The following is a 7,925-nucleotide window of genomic DNA, read 5'->3' as shown; positions in this document are numbered from 1 at the left end:
TTCATGTATAAACGATGAAGATAACACTGCATTTATATGACACAGTGCCCTATGCACCATTTAGGTGCGGATAAGGGTTTTATATATATAATTCATGGTTCCATCACGCTGCTAAACTGCAGGGGTAGGCAGAGAGAATAGAACGCCACACCACTCTGTATTTGCAAACATTCTTCGCCTCTTCCACACCTGTGTGGGAGTCCGACTCGGAACTTCAAGTAATATTTTCATTACTGATTTTTGGGCAACGCATTACTTGTACCACCCAAACCAGTAATCCCATGCTGTAGAATAGACTGGCATAATTTACATGGCTATTGGTCCTTCGTTGCGATGTTTTGGACCATGAACCATAATGGTACATACATACCTGACCGCAAATTGTGTAAACGGTTCTTATAATTCATGACATCATCGCTACAACCTCCCGAGCTAACGTAGTATCGAGAGTATCAAAACGTAGTATTTTCTCAATATTATTAATATTTAAAGCATTTACTTTGTGGTTAGTCATTTTTACTTATTTATTTTTTTACAAAAATGTTAATAAAATTAGTATATAACCACTCACCGAGATTTTTACGTCTACCGGTTTCGAGACGTACCCGTCTCTTCGTCAGGACAATCACTAACACAGCATGCAAACAATACTACCCTTCACCACCATAGCACCATTTACACACTCAAAACTACACAAATTGTGTAGTTTTGAGTGTGTAAATGGTGCTATGGTGGTGAAGGGTAGTATTGTTTGCATGCTGTGTTAGTGATTGTCCTGACGAAGAGACGGGTACGTCTCGAAACCGGTAGACGTAAAAATCTCGGTGAGTGGTTATATACTAATTTTATTAACATTTTTGTAAAAAAATAAATAAGTAGTATTTTCCTTCATTTTTCTTTACCATAAATGCCTTAGGAATGATTTATACCAAATTATAAAAAAATATATAATTATAAAGATACAGTAAAACCTCGATATAGCGGACTAATTACAAACATACATAATATACAACCTATTCAGGGATCCAAAATAAATTATCTGAAAAAATACTTTATGGAAATATATATATATATATATATATATATATATATATATGTAATAAAATGTATAGGTAGGTACCTAGGTATTTTATTACATCTCCCCCCTTGGGGATGAAAATTCATCATAAAATACCTAGGTACCTACCTATACATTTTATTACATATATATATATATATATATATATATATATGTTGTGTTTAGTCATATTTTCTTATTTTGTTTTTAATAATAATATAATAATAAAACCCTTATCCGCACCCCGATGGTGCATAGGGCACTGCATCATATAAACGCAGTGTTATCTTGATCGTTTACGCATGAAGGAAAGGTGATCAGCCCTCCGCTTCAGGTACCAGTCCAGGGTAATATTGAATAAATACAACAGTGAAAAAATCACTTATATTTATTTTACCCCCCTTGGGAATCGAGCCCGGGACCTACAGAACGGTAGCAGAGCGTGCTGACCATTACACTACGGAGGCGGACAAAATGTTTTGTTTTTACCTTATGTTTTTTATATTTTCTCATTTGTTTATTTTAAATGTTTCTTACCTTATGTTTTTCACATTTATTTGTTTAAAATATGCTTCTTATGCCTATTTCTTATACCTGTTTATTGTTTCTATATTTTGCCATGTATAAGTTTCAGTTATTTAAATAAAATCTTTTTTGTAACTTTATTATTTGTGTTCCAGTCTTGTTAACCTTAATCCCATGTCCCAAAATGAGAAACAGAAATTACTCATCGGGAATATTATATATATATATATATATATATATATATATATATATATATATATATATATGTTTATATATAAATATTATATATATATATATATATATATATATATATATATATATATATATATATATATATATATATATATATATATATATATATGAGCGATAAGTCATATATATATATATATATATATATATATATATATATATATATATATATATATATATATATATATATATATATATATATGACTTATCGCTCACTCCTTTCAAGAACGCCATAAATCAAAAATCGACAATTTTCAGTTGTGCGTGTTTCCGGAATGCCCAGAAAATATACCATATCCCAGCAAAAGAGGCATATTTTTAACATTATATTTACTCGCTACAGGGCAGAAAGTGATGTTTTTTTTATTTTGAAGAAAATGTATTGTTTAATTATTTTTTTAAATATACTAAATATTTTTCAAATGGAGAAAAAACCTTCAGGTTTTAACTAAAAAGATATGTGGCACAGTAAAAAGTTCAATAAGTGGCTTGATATTTATTTTTAATACATTGTGTTACATTTTTAAACTTTAAAAACGTTCTCCTGAAAAATCAAGTTTTTTGATTTATGACGTTCTTGAAAGGAGTGAGCGTTATGTATGTAATATGTCATGAAATAAATTATATTTATTTATTTTTTAGCTATTTATATTTATGTACATTGGTCCCTAATATTAGTATTTCCTTTGACCAAACAAAGCACTTGCTTGGTATACTCGTACGTTTGATATTTGTGGAGGTCCTCACCAAAAAGTTACAGTTCCAATATTGCACAAAAAATCCTTTAAATCAGTGATTCCCAAAGTGGTCTATATCGACCCCCAGGGGTCTATGACAACTTGCAAGGGGTCTATGTTTTAATTTGAATTTAAAATATAAATGTATAAAACCTAACATGTGTGGTTCAAAGTGAGTAACACTACATATACCGGCTTACAAAAATACATTTGAAGTTAATGAATTTGATAAAAATCAATATCAGGTAAGGCAAGGGGTCTACGAGATAAAAGAGTTTGGGAACCTCTGCTTTAAATGCAAATCTGTTCTCTTTACTGTATTCTATCGAAATCTTTAATTAAAATTGCGACAAAACGTGACCAATCCTGTGTTAAACCAATATAAAATCATTAAATGGCACCAAAACGTAACAATTTTACAAGCTAGAATTCCTGATTACTCAAAATCATTTATAATAAAAATGTAACGTTTTGGTGAGGACCTCCGCATTTCGTGTTTTAAGCTCGCTTGCAGTGTCCACTGGTTCGTATTACGGAGAATTATTAAATTGCAGCAATGCACAGTTGTGTCTGGATGTGAATAACAATCCATCCGGGATCGGCGGTGCGCATCGCGCCGCGCGCCGGAGTCGAGGGCGCCCGGAGCCCGCCTGAGTCATCGACCGACTGCCGGCTGCGTACACTGTCGCGCCAGCCTACAGACACACTTATTTGCCTAGTTTACTGCTTGTGGATATCCCAGAAAGGAGTTGGCGGTTTATTCGAGGAATTTGTTTGTACGTTGGATAGTTTTTTAGCCAATATAGCTGTTATTATCTTATGTTTGACATTAAGATAACTAGTATAACTGTTTATCTGTAAAGTTAGACGTCATGCTAGCCAGTATAGCATATAATCTATAAAGCTAGACTTTATGCTAGCTAGTATAGCATATAATCTATAAAGCTAGACTTTATGCTAGCCAGTATAGCATCTAATCTATAAAGCTAGACTATATGCTATCCAGTATAACATCTAATCTATAAAGCTAGACTATATGCTATCCAGTATAGCATCTAATCTATAAAGCTCGACTTTATGCTAGCCAGTATAGCATCTAATCTATAAAGCTAGATTTTAAGCTAGCCAGTATAGCATCTAATCTATAAAGCTAGATTTTATTCTAGCCAGTACAGCATCTAATCTATAAATCTAGATTTTATGCTAGCCAGTATAGCATCTAATCTATAAAGCTAGACTTTATGCTAGCCAGTATAGCATCTAATCTATAAAGCTAGATTTTAAGCTAGCCAGTATAGCATCTAATCTATAAAGCTAGACTTTATGCTAGCCAGTATAGCATCTAATCTATAAAGCTAGATTTTATGCTAGCCAGTATAACATTTAATCTATAAAGCTAGATTTTACGCTAGCCTGTATAGCATCTAATCTATAAATCTAGATTTTATGCTAGCCAGTATAGCATCTTATGTATAAAGCTAGATATTATTTTTTGAGATCTCATCAAAGATTAAGAAGAATATGGAAGTCTGGGCATTTACGGGGCTTACGACCATCATAGACTGGTTTAAGTGATCACTTTACACACGTGTAACATTCACCAATTCTACCCATGATTAACAACCACACTACTCAAATTCTTGGAACTTCTATATATGTATATAGTTCAAATTCGAAACATAGTGCTTGAATCACTAGAGACATCTCGGCTGTCCAAATTTAAAACACAGTAAGGGACATTTTTTTGTAGTAGTTTTGTTCGGACTAAGTAGAGTCTACTTAGTCCATAAATGCAAAAAAAAGCGTACTACAAAAAAAATGTCCCTTACTGTGTTTTAAATTTGGACAGCCGATCTATGGTGAGGTGAAAGAAGCTTTTTTATTGGGCAAAAACTCTTTAATTTGTATGTGAGGTCCGAACCCTGGATTATAATCACACACATGAGAAACGCTAGAAAATATCCTATTCATTTAATTATTTAGCTTATAATTTGACCAGTTAATTTATTAACAATGTATTGTGGACGCACTGAAAATGTTGTAACGTTATATTACACGCGAGTGTTTTTGCCTAGAAATTTCACTCCTGAATTACATAAAATTATAATAACTTTAAACATAAAGAGTAAATCCACTCACGAGTAGGCATAGGCTATAAAACTTTAAAAGTGAAGCCTGAGTAGGGTCATTATAAGCGGTGTTGCATAAGCAGCTAGATTTCAGAGTCACTTGGACGTTAGGTAATTAAAAAAAAAAACAAAATAACGTTATATTACATAACTAACTAACTAACTAACTAACTAACCATCACGCCGCTTCCCCGCAATGGTAGGCTGAGAGAATAGAGCGCCACACCACTCTGTCCTTGCAAACATTCTTCGCCTCTTCCACGTTCATGCATCTCCTCATACATACCCGCCGATTGTTACTCGATTGTTTGTTATTCTGTTATATTACATAATGACGTTATTTTCCGTTGGTAAGGTACCGTGCTCACGTTCAATTCAACGCAATCAGTAAATCATGCGATATTATTATTTAATAAATTAAATAAATTCAATTTGTTTATTCGTCCGGAACGGGGAGGTTTTCGGTGCCTGGTACGGAGATCAAATGTCCAATAATAAATATCGTTAAGGGTGGCTTTTTTTGTAAATAAACATTTTGGTAAGGTTGAATGCTTTTAAAACGACAGATATATTGTTTATGGTACACAGTTGCACGTGTTCACGAGGGACCAATCACGCATGTAAATAAAAAACGATAATAATTTCACATCAAACTGTTTCTACAATTTTTTAGATGGTAATTGCATTCATTATTTACTTTGGTTATTTTGCACAAGGTTTATAGATATTATTTTTTTGACATCTCATCAAAGATGAAGAAGAATATGGAAGTCTGGGCATTTACGGGGCTGACGACCGTCATAGGCTGGTTTAAGTGATCACTTTACACACGTGTAACATTCACCAATTCTACCCATTATTGACAATCACACTACTCAAATTCTTGGAAATTCTATATATATGAACCAATTTAGAAACCTTGTTCATGAATCACTAGAACTTCACTAGAGACATACATCTATTGGTGAGATGCAAAATAAATCATTAAGAATATTTTGTCCGCCTCCGTAGTGTAATGGTCAGCATGCTCGGCTACCGTTCTGGAGGTCCCGGGTTCGATTCCCAGGGGGGAGTATTGCCTATAACTCGGTCTAAAACGATTTTGAATTACAATATTTCTTAAAAGTCGGTCGAACGCGGTTTTCAGATTGCGATATTTCCTAAAACTCGGTCTAATATGGTTTTCGAGTTCCAATATTTCGTAAAACTCGGTCTGATATGGTTTTCGAGTTCCAATGTCTCGTAAAACTCGGTCTAATACGGTTTTCGAATCCCAATATTTCCCGAAACTCGGTCTAATACGATTTTTTTAACAAATTCCAATATTTCTTATATTCGTTCAAACCCTCCCGCACCCGATGCTGCATACGACGCTGCGTCATATTAATGCAGTGTAATCTTGATCGGTAACACATGAAGGAAAGGTGATCAGCCCTCCGCTTCAGGTACCAGTCCAGGGTAATATTGAATAAATATGACAGTGAAAAAATCACTTATATTTATTTTACCCCCCTTGGGAATCGAACCCGGGACCTCCAGAACGGTAGCTGAGCGTGCTGACCATTACATGACAAAAAAATTAAAAGAATATACGGAGGTATGTATACTGGCAAAAAACGTTAACTCTCAAATCCCTGTTTGAATAATCATTGTTATTTAAAGCTTTTTACCCTTAATAAAATACCCGCTATTAAACTCAAAGTCGAATTTACTTGTAAAACCACATAAATATGACATTTCAAACTGCTTAGTCTATTTGCCAGTTTAAAGAACGTTAAAAACTTTATAATAAAAAAATGCTAATTTTCGAGTAAACGTTTTTTGCCAGCACACTCACGATATATGGTTTTGCCGCACATTCGTCTGAGAGATCGTATTTCGTCTGCATAATTTTACCACCTATGTTATTCACAACATTTTGTTTGTGTCCAAAATATTGTGTCATTATTCATTTGGTTGAAAGCAACCCTTATCGAATCGCGTTTTATAATGTGAGGGTGTGTTGAATAATTGATGAATCCGAACGCCTGTCAGTTTGTCAATCATTGACGGTGACAGTTTGAGAATCAGTAGCATAGACAATGAACGGAAATAGACAATAACAATATTGTCTGCAATACATAGAGCGTAGGTACCTGCATACATTAAATATCGCTCACTCCTTTCACCAACGTCACATATCAAATAAAATTATTTTTCAGGAGATCGTTTTTAACGTTTAAAAATATGATAAAATGTAATAAAAATGAATATCAAGCCACTTATTGAACTTTTTACTGTGCAACAGATATTTTTAGGTATAACCTGAAGGTTTTTTCTCCATTTGAAAAATATTTAGTATATTTAAAAAAAATAATTAAACAATGCCTTTTCTTAAAAATGCAAAAACAACACTTTCTGCCCTGTAGCGGGTAAATATTAAATTAAAAATATGCCGCTTTTGCTGGGATGTAGTGCATTTTCTAGGGATTCCGAAAACATGCCCAATTGAAAATTGACGATTTTTTATATATGACGTTGTTGAAAGGAGTGAGCGATATGTATTTGTGTAGTATAATACATCTACAGGCGTCGCGATGCGTGGGCTTCCAAGTCGAGGACAACTTCATTTAAAAATGATATCATTTCATGTTATAGACACATTCAATTATTCATTCAAAGAATTGCAATTTTCATCAATGTATTAGATTTTCTCCTTCTCGTATCTACACTCAGTGGTGCAAAGAGCACTGTATCCAGCGGTGGGCTGCAGGGGGCTAGGAGGGCCTCGCGCGAGCCTAAATTATTAGCCGAGAATTAAAATTTGACTTGGGCCGGCGAGCCCCTTGTTAAATTAAAAGAAATCAATATTCTCTTAATTTTTTTGTCATCTGAAGATGAATATGCCAGTCTGGGCATTTTAACGGGACTTACGACCGTCATAGACTGGTTTGAGTGATCGCTTTACAAACGTGTAACATACACCAATTCTACCCATGATTGGCATCCACATTACTCAAATTCTTGGAACTTGTATATAAATATATGTATATAGTTCAAATTCGAAACATAGTGCTTGAATCAATAGAATTTCACTTGAGAAATTCCAATTCTACCCACTATTGACAACAATATATATATGATCCAATTTTGAAACATTCTTCTTGAATCACTAGAACTTCACTAGAGACATCTATTAGTGAGATGAAAAGAAGCTTGATTATTGATCAGAAACTCTTTTATTAGTAT

The sequence above is a fragment of the Brachycentrus maculatus genome, unplaced genomic scaffold (genome assembly GCF_059751285.1).
Source record: "Brachycentrus maculatus isolate JH-2025_06_01 unplaced genomic scaffold, ASM5975128v1 h1tg000145l, whole genome shotgun sequence".
NCBI classification, from domain to species: Eukaryota; Metazoa; Arthropoda; class Insecta; order Trichoptera; family Brachycentridae; genus Brachycentrus; species Brachycentrus maculatus.
This window is presented reverse-complemented; position numbering follows the sequence as displayed.